The following is a 13,486-nucleotide window of genomic DNA, read 5'->3' as shown; positions in this document are numbered from 1 at the left end:
ATTTATACTAATAAAAATTGGGGGGGTATCTAATTGTAATGACACTAAGGAAAAACTAAAATAAATTATAGTGTGATCACTATATGGTATATAAAGTAATCACTGAAAATGACTTCAAGAATAAAAATAGTTGATTCCTGTTGTTTATAGATGTAACTTAAGTGCCTAAAACAGTATCTGGCACAACGGAGGTTCTGAGTAAATATTTATCTTGTACCAAAAATATTAGGAGAAAGACATTGGGTGGCAATTCTTTTTAAGAACCTAAAGCTTAAAGTGCCCCAGATAGAAGAAACGTATATGACTTGGGTCAGACTCCCACCCATCTCCCTTCTCTCTGTCATGTTTTGACTGTGCTGCAAAAGAATTCTGATGGTGTAAACATTAGGTTAGTGGTTCAAATGTACCAGCCACTCTGCAAAGGAAAGATTAAGCTTTCTGTTCTCAAAAAGATGTATAGACTTAGAAACCCACAGAGGACAGTTCTACCTTGTCTTGGAGGTTTGCTGTGAGAATTAACTCAATGGGAGTGAGTGAATGAGTGTTTGTTGCATGGTCCCATCCCCTAAACTACCACCAGCCCTTCTGGAAAGAGCGCAAAGAGGATGAAGAAGAGGGCAAGGTAGGTACAGGATATTGAAATATAAAGAAATAGGTGAGTTTCTAGGGGAAAGTTGATTTATTTTTTTTCCAATTCTGGCCCATTAAGCTTTTATTCTGCCTCCAGGGCCTACAATGGACCCACGACCACGTACAAGTAAATATTGTGGCACTAACCCTTACCTTTGGGAGCCCAATCAACTGCAGAGGTCAGGTCACAACATATTCTCAGGAATTTAGGGTGGCAGAAAGGATATAGCTCCATTACTTGGCCTGGAAAAATGCAAACTATATTCAAATATGCTCAATATATTCTGTCCTCTGCTCCTCCCATCAAGATAACATGGGCTGTGAACATTGGAAAGGTAGAAAGAAGATCCTGTTGGTTCCAGAAAACCTCCTGAAAAAGAGGAAGGCTTTTCAGGCCTTCAAAGACACCCAAGCCAAGCAAGTGCTTTTGGGAAAGAAGAATCAAAGAAAAGAGAAAGCACTCTGGTTTAAGCAACTGGAATCTTTCTTACTTGATTTCCTGAGACAGCAGTGTGACGGGTACGAAGCAGACAACTAGAGATGAACCCTCACATCTTGGAAGTGCCGGAAAGGTACTCCTTGGCCTTTGCAGTGTGCAGCCACTGAATCCAGGGACTGAGTTTTCTCGTGTGGAAGACCATTGCAAGTGATCCCTGTGACCCTAAAGACACTGCATGTGGTGGAACCTTATGTGACATGGGGATTTCCAAATTTGAAGTCTGTCCAGGAACTCATCCTGAAATGTGGAACAAGTCAAAGTTAAGAATAAGACTGTCCCGCTGACAGTCAACACAACAACTGAGGAGCACCTGGGGAAGTTTGGTATCCTTTGCTTGGAAGAGCCCATTCAGATATTTGCATTTCCTGGGAGATCTTTCCAGGTCGTCTCATCGTTCCTGCATCATTTCCATCTCTCTGTGGCCCATTACACCACCAAGAATAAAGTGGGCTTTCTTAAGGAGACAGGCTTATCCAGATTTCATGGTGAATGCATCATCAGCACAGCCAGCAGCTGAACTAGACCCAGACTATCTGAAAGTGCAGTATGTTATTAGTGGAAGCTGTGTTTCTGTTTTCTCAGTGGCCATCAAATGTCTTCAGAGATTGTGTGTGTGTGCTGTCTTTAGAAACGGGAGGGTAAGAGACAGTAGCTGGTGTGCTACCTTTCTTATCTCAAGAAAGAATTCCAGTGTTTTTCAATGTGGTTTCTGCTTCCCCTGAAATCAGCAAAATACTTGTAGCTGACTTTGAGGAGGGAATTCTGCAATTTCTCATCTTCTGTCCTGAAATTTAATGTTGGTGAAAACTCAAGCATGTGATAAGGCTCTCCTTGACCCCTGGAGCAAAGCATCACTCTCAGGGACATACTTGACCTATGCGTTCCTAGGGCCTAGCCTTGGAAAGAACCTAAAATGCCATTAGAAGTTCAAACGACAACTGAAAGATAACATGGGGTCTCTGGTACTACATGATGGATGGCTCACACCCTTCCCTGTGCACGTCTGCTCCACACTCAAGGCAACCTTACATACAGTGGAGCAAATGATGTCTGGTACGATGTCATCTTCATGATTATTGGTACATGCGAATCCCTATTATGGCATATGTTGGTATGTTTGCAGTTATTTTGTCAGTCAATCTCACCGAAGGTTTTGCTCACTTTCATTGACCTTCTAATTTACCAAACATGATGTGTTTTTATGGAGATTAATCTTTCCTATCAATGTGTCCAAAGTAATCAAGTTAAAGAATCACCATTTCCTTTTAGGAGCATTCTTGTTTTTCTTCTAAGACTGATTTGTTTGTTTGTTTGTTGTTTTGGTAGTCTGGTATATTCAATATTCTTTCCAACCCCACAAGTCAAACACATCCATTCTTATGGTATTTTCTTTTCCATTATCCAACTTCTACGTGCATATGCATCTGAAAATGTACTATGAAGGCGTACATATTACTATAAAACTGGAAGCTATGCTCCTGGTATTTCAAATACTGGCGGGGTCAACCCACTGAACAGTTTTCTGTGGAGCTCCCAGACTAGGATACACTAGGAAGAAAGGTCTGGTGATCTACTTTCAGAAATTAGCCAATGAATATTCTGTGGATTACAAGAGAATACCGGAGGTACAGACCACAGTGTGCCCTGGGCCTCAGAAATACAGAAATGAACCTTAAATAGAAGATGAATTTGCTCAATAGACCATGATAGGTCAAGCCTGATTGGAATATTCTTCCCAGGTCTCCAGGATAGAAAGAAGCTCTTGTCAGATGCAGAGAGGTTTTGTTTTCCCCCCTAAACTGGCTCCACTCTTTGTAATCAACATACTCCATGCTTTCCACTAAGCCAGGTAACAGATTGCAATGCGCTCTCAAAAGGAAGGCTGGATTTTAATGACTTAGGGAATATGTTCACGTGAGTGCCTAGGCAGCTGAAAGCTTAATGTGTTCCTCTAATTAAAGATTAATGTTACAAGTTTAATTATGCGTTGCCAATGAATATGTGATTAGAAAAGCTCTTGTAGCATTTGGGGAAGCATGGTTGCAAACTCCAAGAGATGCAATGTGGGTTACAATGCAGGTTTAGAACCATGTTTTACTTTTTTCTTTCAGTTTGGCAACCAAGTAGAACATGCTACGGTGATTTCAGAAACAATATATTGGTATTTACTCAACAAATATTGAGTTTAGAGGCATCGTTTCTCAAGAAGATATGTAATTGTACTTGACTGATGGTCTTTGTTAAATTGTGTATCTGGCCATAAAAAAGATAGATGTCAGTTGGTGGCATTATAGTAATGGGGTTAATTGAATTGTGGTGGGGAAAGAGACTTTTGCTTTAGCATGAAAGGAAGCTTAGAAATGCACATTATATAAAGAGGTAAGATGGTGGCGCAGGTGTTTACACAATAACACCACCCTACAGCAATGTCAGAAAGTAGACAACAAAGGAGTGATGTGGTGGAAGATCTAGGAACCCTAGAGAGCAGACTGAAGAGTCAGAGGCCAAAGGGAGAGCATTATCAAAAGGGAGGTAGCCTGCAGGTGGGAAAGCAGAGCTTGGTTCAGTGAATTCATACGATAGACAGCCTGGCTCAACACAGACATAGACAAAGGGTACCTTTGAGCAGAGAACACAGGGAAGGGGCAAGGTGGAGTAACATACTGAGATGGACAAATTAAGAAACAGATTTAGAACAGATTGACAAGTGGGGAGGGGTACTTACTGGGACTTGGTGTACCTGCGAGAGAGCAAGACTTGGATGTAGCATAGAGTGAAGTGCTGGGAACTTCTGAGGAGTGTGGTGGTTGCTGAACTGTAAGAAATTACAGTCGAGGAGCAAACAGGTTGGTAGGACTGCCAAGAAGACGGGGTACAGAGCAAGTGCCGTGGCTTGGAGCAGACAGCATGCGCTCTCTTAGTCTGAAGGAGTACAACAAAGTGTGATCCCTGTCCTGTAAAAAAATGCATCCCCATCATGGGAGGCCTGTTTGTTGGGGATAACTGGGACCACACTTTAGCCCAACCTTCCGTCAAAACGAGGCTAGCCATCCATGGCTGGAAGCACCTAGTGACTGAGCTCCCCAGTGAGCTGACTGACCAGTGCAGACACTCAAGGCAGGAATACTGCACAGGCAGCCTCTACCCAGCTTGGCCCACTAGCTAAATGCTACTGCAACCTGAGGTCATAAATGCACCCTCCCCAGGTTAAGATTACGCAATGGCAACTGCCCTGATGCTTTGGACCCAAGTCAGACCCCACAGGAACACCGCTCCCTGCATCCCCCAACCTCCTGGCCCTCCAGCTCTCCAGCCCTTCAACTCTTTGGCTCCTTCTCTGAACAAGGACAGCGCAGATGTTAGCACCTGCTCTGACCAACCTACAATCACGCCACGCCTCTGATTGGTGCAGGACCAAAACATCTACACCATCTCTGTGCAGATCTTGGGGTGAGGTGGCAATGCCTCTGACTTGAACTGAGCCAATGGCCTTTCCCCTGGGCCTGTGTGGTGCCTGTGGCCCCAACCCTGTTCATTGCAGGTCTCTACCTACCTGATTAGGGCTGGGGCAGCAGCTGTGCCACCAGAGACTCAATGAAGCCTGACACCGCAAACACACTTTATCCCAAAGCTGTAAGGGCCTAGGTACAGAGAGGCAAGGTTGACGTAGCCCAGACCAAATACCTGAACACACTGTGCTGGGACAAGTAGGACTAGAACAAGAGACCCTGTGCGTCCTGGAAGGATCAACTAGCAAGAAGAGCAATCTAAGGGGCAAAGATAATCTCCTGATACTCTACAGTAAAAGTAAATAAATCTTAAAGTCCCCCAGGCTTTAAGACAATTATAAAACATACAAGAAACAGGAAAGAAAGGCCCTCCAAACACAAAGGGTCAGAAACGATCCCTGAGGGAGAATAAATAATGGAATTACAGACAAAATTTAAAGCATTAATATTGAGTGCTTAAAGGAATAAAGGAAAATACAGAAAAAGATCTAAGCTTAAAGAAATAAAGGAAAATACAGGAAAAGATCTAAGCTTAAAGAAATAAAGGAAAATACAGGAAAAGATCTGAAGGAAATTAGGTAAACAATATAAGAAGAAATCAAATTTCAATAAAATGATTTAAATCTTGAAAAGATACTGGAGTTTAAAAGTAAAGTAACAGAAATGCTTGACACCATGGGTAGAACCAGAGGTGTAAAACTAGCAGGGGAGAGGAGAGGGCCAGAGAACTTGAGGACAGGATTGTTGGGGTGGCTCAGTCTCAAAAGCAAATGCATTACGACTAAGGAAAACATAGGACATAGTTCATGAATTGTAGGAGTTCCAGAGCAAGAAGAAGAGGAGCTCAGTTCAGAATCTTTGAACAAATAGTGACAAAAAAACCCAACAACTCAAACATCACAAAAGACAGGAATTCTCCCATCCAAGAAGCCTACAAGCTCTATGAAGAACGAATTATAAAGAAAACTCACTGCGTGAATCACATGATAATCAAGCTCTTGAAAACCAAGGACAAAGAGAAATATGCAAATAGTACAAGAAAAGCAGAGCATCACACACACAAGAAGTTCTCAATAAGATTATATGCCAACTTCTCTCCAGAAACCACTGCAAGCAAGAGGGCAACGAGGTCACATTAAAAAAAAGAAAGAAAGAAAAACTGACAGGAGAGAATAATATAGTCCACAAAACTATAATTTAAAATATAAGGACATACTTAATTCGCAAACTGAAAAACAAACAAATGAACCCTCCACAAACAAAAGCCAAACTGCCATCGAGTTGATGCCAACTCATAGAGACCCCATGGGACAGAGTAGGAGTTCTTCTGTGAGTTCCAAGACTGTAATTCTTTGTGGGCAGAGAAAGCCCTGTCTTTCTCTCTTGGGCTGATGGGTTTCAAAACCCACTATGCTACAAGGGCTCCTAAGTCATTAACAGGCAAACAAAGAATATGAAAACGTATCACCAAATACGGCTCTAAAATAAATACAAAAAGAAGTCCTCCAGAAAGAAAAGTGATGATGCTTAAAACCACCTGAAATAACACACACACACACACACATACGTATATATGTGTGTCTACTTAGGGAGCCAGGAGCAAGGACTCCATCAAAGGGAAACCATTGACAATATAGAGATCTGGCCAATGGTACGGTGTGATCAAGGGTAATGTAATCGAGAGGAATTACTGAAACCCAAATGAAGGCTGAGCATGATAGTGGGACAAGAGGAAAGTAAAAGGAAATAAAGGAAAGAAGTAGGAGGCAAAGAATTTATAGAGGTCTATATAAAGGCATGTACATATGTAAATATATTTTTATATGAGGATGGGGAAGTAGATCTATGTGCATATATTTATAGGTTTAGTATTAAGGTAGCAGATGGACATTGAGCCTCCACTCAAGCACTCCCTCAATGCAAGACTACTTTGTTCTATTAAACTGGCATTCTATGATGCTCACCTCCCCAACAAGATCGCTGAAGACCAATAGGTGCGTAAATAAATGTGAAGAAAACTGATGGTGCCCGGCTATCAAAAGATACAGCACCTGGGGTCTTAAAAGCTTGAAGGTAAACAAGTGGCCGTCTAGCTGAGAGGCAACAAAGCCCACATGGAAGAAGCACACCAGCCTGTGTGACCACTAGGTGTCAAAGGGATCAGGTATCAGGCATCAAAGAACAAAAAATCTTATCATTGTGAATGAGGGGGAGTGCAAAGTGGGGACCCAAATCCCATCTGTAGGCAACTGGACATCCTCTTACAGAAGGGTTGCAGGGAGGAGAATAGCCAGTCAGGGTGCGATGTAGCAACAATGAAACATACAACTTTCTTCTAGTTCCTAAATGCTTCTTCCCTACCCACCCCCCCATCATGATCACAATTCTACCTTACAAATCTGGCTAGACCAGAGGATGTACACTGGTACAGATAGGAACAGGAAACACGGAATCCAGGACAGATGATCCCTACAGGACCAGTGGTGTGAGTGGCGATACCAGGAAGGTAGAGAGAAGGTGGGGTGGAAAAGGGGAAACCGATTACAAGGATCTACATATAACTTTCTCTCCCTGGGGGATTGACAACAGAAATGTGGGCAAAGGGACATGTCAGACAGTGTAAGATATGACAAAATAATTTATAAATTATCAAGGGCTCATGAGGGAGTGGGGTGGGTGGAAGGAGGGGGACAATGAGGAGCTGATGCCAAGGGCTTAAGTGGAGAGCAAATGTTTTAAGAATGATGAGGGCAACGAATGTACAAATGTGCTTGACACAATGGATGGATGTATGGATTGTGATAAGAGATGTATGAGCCCCCAGTAAAATGATTAAAAAAATAAAGATCTGGCCAACTTCTTTTGATTGAAAAATATAAATTCATGCTTATGTTCATTATGCTTTACAAATGAAAAAATTTTAGAGTTGTTGTTAGGTGCCATCTAGTTAAATCTGACTCATAGCAACCTTCATCAACAGAATTAAACACTGGCTGGGCCAGCCCCGTCCTTACATATATTGATATGTTTGAGCCTGTTGTTGCAGCCACTGTATCACTTCAGCTCAGTGGAGGTATTCTTTTTCGCTGACTCTCTCTTTTACCAAGCAGGATGTCTTGTTCCTCTTTAAAACATATGCTAAATATGTGAGCAAAAGTCTCCCTATTCTCCTTCTAAGAAAAATTCTTCTGTACTTCTTTCAATAAAGATTGTTTTTCTTGTGGAAGGCTGTGGTATAGTCAACATTATTTGCCAACACCATAATTCAAATACATCAGTTCTTTATTTACTGTGTAGCTTTTGCATACACACGAGTCAATTGAAAATTCCATTGCTGCATCAGCTTGTTAAATATTTTAAATTGGTATTCTGTCAATTCCTGGAGCCTTGTTTTTCAGTAAACCTCTCAGAGTAGCTTGTATTTCTTATTTGCATACCTTCAGTTCTTGATCATGTGCTACCTCTTGAAATAGTGGAACATCAATCAATTTTTTTTGATACAGTGACTGGGTATTCCTTTCATTTTCCATTTTTCCCTTAGAAATTTTGAGTATTGCGATTCACAGCTTACATTTTTTCCCACAGTTCTTTCATGATGAGAAATGTCAAGAATTTCTCTCTATTTTGGTTTTCTCTTATTAGGGCGTTGCACATTCCGTGACAATATTTACTTTGTCTTTTCAAGCTGCCCTCTGAAATCTGTTCAGCATTTTTAACTTCATTATTTCTTGCATTCACTTTAACTACTCTAAATTCAAAAATAAATCTCAGAGTGTCTTCTGACAACAATTTGGTCATTCTTTTCTGTCTTTTTAATGACTTTTTGCTTTCTTCTTAGATAATATTCTTGATGTCTTCTCATATCATTAGTATCCTATGTGTAGAAACTACTTTTTAGACAATCTCCAAATTCAGGGGGATAGACTCAAGATTGTATTGTGGACGTGTTTTAATTTTATTCACATTCAATTTGAACTTACATTTAAGCAATTAATGATGTGTTACACAATGGGTCTTACTGATGATATTAAGCTTACTGATGATATTAAGCTTCTCCATTGTCCCTGTCTACAGATGTAGTTGATTTGATTCTTGTGTCTTCCACCTGGTAAGGTCCATATGTATGGTATCTGTTGTGATTGTTGAAAAAAGTATAACAAAAAGGTTATTGGTCTTAATTATTCAATCTTACAACTTCCTGTGTTGTTTCTTTTATCAAGGCTCTATTTTCTAGTCACTGATCCTTCCCCCTCATTTCCAGCTTCTGCAGTCCATTCACAAGTAACTTTTAATGCATCTAGATTCAATGGTTGATAAATTTCTGACTGCAGAAATTAGTATAAATCTTCAATTTCTTCATCTTTGGCATTAGTAGTTGGTGTATAAATTTGAATGATACTTGTATCAACTTATTTTCCTTGTAGATATGAGTATTATCACTGGTAGCACTGTGCTTCAGACGTTGACATTTTTTTTTTTAGTGAAAGCAATGCCATTCCTATTTATTTTTATTTTTTTATTTTTTTAATTGTCATTCCTGGCACAGTAGACTATTTTGTTGTCCAATTCAGAATGGCAGTGCCAGTTGATTGCAGCTCATGAATGCCCAGGATATCAGTCTATCTGTGTTCCATTTTATTTTTCATGATTTCCAATTTTTCCATATTTGTTCTTCATACATTCCACATGCTGATTATTAATTGATATTTTCAACTATTTCTTTTTATTTTGAGTCATGTCACATCATCAAAAAACTTCCCAACAGCTTTTGTTACCCCTGTAATTCAGGCAGAATTAATTTAGAGATTATCACTTGTCTGTCTGTCATATTGTCGTGGCTTGTGTGTTGCTGCGATGCCGGAAGCTATATCACTGGCATTTTAACATACCAGTAGGGGCACCAGAAGTGAATAGACTTAAAACACTACAAAGAAAGAATGGGCTGTCCACATAGAGGAATCAGCCACCGACAACCTTATGAAAAGCAGCAGAGTACTGTGAGATACCAAACTTAAGGAAAGGCAAGAGAACATTGTCAGATATAGTGCCAGATGATGAGCCCTCAGGTCAAAAAGCTCTCAAAATATGATTGTGGCGTCAAGGTGGGTTTCAATCCTGAATGTGCTGTTGCTTATGTGTGTGACTCTGACCCTCCCTGGGCATCAGATTCCTTCCCTTAAACATTCTGGTAACAGCAGGATTTATCTCCAAATGAGGATTAAGCGAACCTACATTTGTAATCAAGAGATGAAATGACTAATTGAATTGGGTAAATCTGCTGCACAAGACTTCTTTGAAGTGTTGAAGAGTAGGTGTTACTTTGAGAACTAAGATGTGTCTTACCCAAGCCATCACTTTTTCTTTTTTGCTCTAAACATTTTATTGGGAGCTCTTACAGATATCATACCAGTCCATGGTTCAGTCACATCAAGCAGTACTGTACAATTGCTACCACGATCAGTTTCAAACATTTTCTTTCTTCTTGAACTTCCTCTCCTTCGATTTTGAGGTAGGCCATTCTCTCTCTTTGCTGCATATTCCTGTAGAGGAGACCCGAGTGAGCCATGTGGCGGAGGCCTGTGGAGACAGCCCTGTGATGCTTCCAGTGCCATTGGATCCACGAGAGTTTTCACTTACCAGACTGTGATCTGCCTGCGTACAGCATCATTGTGAGTGTTTTCATGAGTCTGAAGAGGAATTTTTGGACTAGTATTAGACACTTGGGCTAATATCAGACTTAGGGGGTTGATCTGGACTGGGCTGGGATGTTTTCTTGATATACAATTAACCTTTGATATAAAGCTCTTTTTTATGATATATATATATATTGTTAATTGTATGTATGTATGTATGTATGTATATATATGTATGTATGTATATATATATATGTATATACATACATACTTACATACAATTAACCTTTGATATAAAGCTCTTTTTTATTATATATATCCCTGGATATATATATATATATATATCCCTGGATTTTGAAGAATTTGATTGATTAAGTTTGCACATCTCTCATTGGGCACATATATGCTTATTATACTCACTGGCTTGTGGTCTACTGATCTCTTAAGCATTATATAATGCCCATACTTATCACTTTATATGTCTTTCACCTTGAGATAAATTTTGTCAGAGATTAGAATGACAACTTCTGCATATTTTAGTTTGTTATTAGCTTGATTTACCTTTCACATCATCCTTTGATCCTCAACCTGTTTTTGTCTGTGAGCTTGTGATGTGTCTCTTCCAAACAACAGATTGATGGGTTTTGTTTCATAATCCAATCTGCTAGCCTTTGTCTATTGATGGTTAAATCATATCATTGATGTTCAAAGTTATGACTTCCACCTGTGGATTCTTTTTTGTCATCTCATACCTTTTGTGATAGATATTTTTCTATTTCCCTCCTTAATAGTACATTGTATAGGTGTAGGTGGATTAATTCTTGTCACCTTTTCACCATTCTAAGATGTCTTGGGCAAGTCAGCGCTGACTTCTGGATAGTGTTACCTTATGCGGTTGTCTCATGTCTGTGCTCTATGGATGTTGGTCTTCTGTCCAAAGTGAGTTGGAAAGTAATTTTTGTAGTTCTGGTTTTTATTTAATGTATTCTCTAAATTTTTCCTGATCTGGGAAAACTCTTACCATTCCTTCTATTTTGATGGAAAATTTGGTGGGTTAGAGGATTCTTGGGTTACTGTTATTCTCCTTCAAATTTAGAAGATGCCATTCTGTTCTCTGCTCTTATTCATGGTTTCTGATGATAAGTCTGAGCATATCTTATCTGATTACCCATCTAAGGTGACTAGATTTTAACATTGGTAAAGTGGGACACCATTGATAAAACTCATATCCTGGCGAAATAGCCACATGGCAGTTGAAAACCGTATACCCTAGCTTGTCATGCATTCTTTCCAAAAATTGGGACTTTTTAAAGATGCCGCGGGATGCGGGAAAAATTGTTAAAAATCGGGACTGTCCCGCCAAAAGCGGGATGTCTAGTCACCTTACCATATACGTAACTGCAATTTTTTATCTAGCTGCTCTTATGATTTTCTCCTTTTCCTCAAAGTTGGACAGTTTGAGTATTATATGCCGTGGTGTGTTTTTCTTGGGGTTCATTCTCATTTGTGTCCCCTCTGCTTCCTGGATTATCTGATGATCTGATTCTTCTTCATTAAATTTAGGAAGTTTTCTTTCAGGATTTCCCTCACTATTTTGTTTTGTTTTTCTTACATAAATCTGTCTAGGAAGTACAGCCAAAATGCTTTTTATAGGCAAGGATGGTGAATCTTTCTCTCATGTACTTTGGACATGTTATCATGAGAGAGCAGTCCCTGGAGAAGGCCATCATACTTGCTAGAGTGGAGGGACAGTGGAGAAGAGGGAGATCCGCAACAAGATGGATTAACAGAGTGGGTGCAGTGATGGGCTCAAACAAAAAACAATTGTGAGGATGTTGCAGGACCCGGCAGTGTTTTGCTCTGTTGTACATAGAACCAACTCAATAGCATGACAACAACAGCAACAACACATTTATAAAGGACACAACCTGGACTCAATATAGGTTAATAATTTAATGATGTTGAGTCAATTAATTTAAAGATGATCAGGAGATTTGGGGACTAGACTGTGAAGGATATCGTGTGATGGAAAGTGGTAGGCAGACATTCTAGATTATAAGCATGAGCATGGAAACATTGAGAAATATAAACCTGTTTGAGGAACAGAATTACGTAGGTGGCTGCAACATAGATTTCACAAAAAAGCAGTGGAGATTAAGGTAGAAACTGTGGACGACCTGTTAAGACTTCATAAAGAGATAGAATTCATTCTATTAGCTAAAAGTTATCATACAACAGGGTATATATAAAACCCATTTGCTGGCATGATGGAGGGTAGAAGGCATTGTCTTACGTGTTTGTGTTAAGATAAACCAATAATCATATCCACTACCATTTAATCAATTCCAAGTGATAGTGAACCTATATAGCATTTCCAAAGCTATGAATCTTTATAGGAGCCAATAGCCTCATCTTTCTTCCAAGGATAGACTGGTGGGTTTGAATGACCAATCTTAGAGTTAACAGTCGAACTCTTACCCAACGTAGTGACCAGGTAGGATAGATTATTATGATTATTTTGGAAAACAGCCTTGCAGTAGCTACTTAAATAAATAACATATATCTTTAACTTACCTGAAGCACTCCTAGAAATGTATGGCATGTATATAAAGGGCACTAATGTATAAGGATGCATATATATAAGGGTGTTTGTTACACTATTCAACATAGCAAACATCTAGAAACAAAATGGGTTCCTAACAACAGAAGGAAGTCAATCATCTCTCATCTAATGTATTCCTATCTTAGTCTAATGCCATTGGTCAATATATTCATTCAGCTGACTTCCTGCTTAGCTCCCTCCCTCACGGTCCACCACTTATAATTATGATTTTCCTTTCCATAGGTTAACCTAAAGAGTGCAATGATTAGCAATGCAGGATTCTTATCCCCTCTTATTGTGAAATAACACATTTGAAGTCTGTTTTTTATGTACCAATCTGTTGGTAATTTGATTTGGCAACTTCATGAAAAAGACAAAATCCAGAGGACATAGTCATGGACTACCAAATGCGGAAGAGAAATTCTCAGTTTGGGAAGTGCCCTGCTCCTCATACTCCCCACATAAATCCCCCTCTTTCCAAGGCCCTTTCTTTGAGCTCTGCAGAGTGCCCATTTGAAAGAGAAAAGGACTCAGACGGAAGTTATTTCATTTATGGTCTACTCCTGATTTTCTCAAAATTTACCCACATCATGAATTTTTAAATTTATTATAA

The 13,486-nt window shown here is 39.6% G+C and overlaps 1 pseudogene; it reads left to right on the top strand.

Annotated features, from left to right (window-relative positions):
• The first annotated feature begins 943 nt into the window (after positions 1-943).
• LOC105978570 lies at positions 944-1,646 on the top strand (annotated as a pseudogene).
• The last annotated feature ends 11,840 nt before the right edge of the window (positions 1,647-13,486 follow it).

This window comes from Echinops telfairi, unplaced genomic scaffold, assembly GCF_000313985.2.
Source record: "Echinops telfairi isolate 266 unplaced genomic scaffold, ASM31398v2 ScPeMD7_31;HRSCAF=116, whole genome shotgun sequence".
NCBI classification, from domain to species: domain Eukaryota; kingdom Metazoa; phylum Chordata; class Mammalia; order Afrosoricida; family Tenrecidae; genus Echinops; species Echinops telfairi.
Note: the sequence above shows the minus strand (reverse complement) of the source record. Positions and strands in the feature narration are given on the sequence as shown.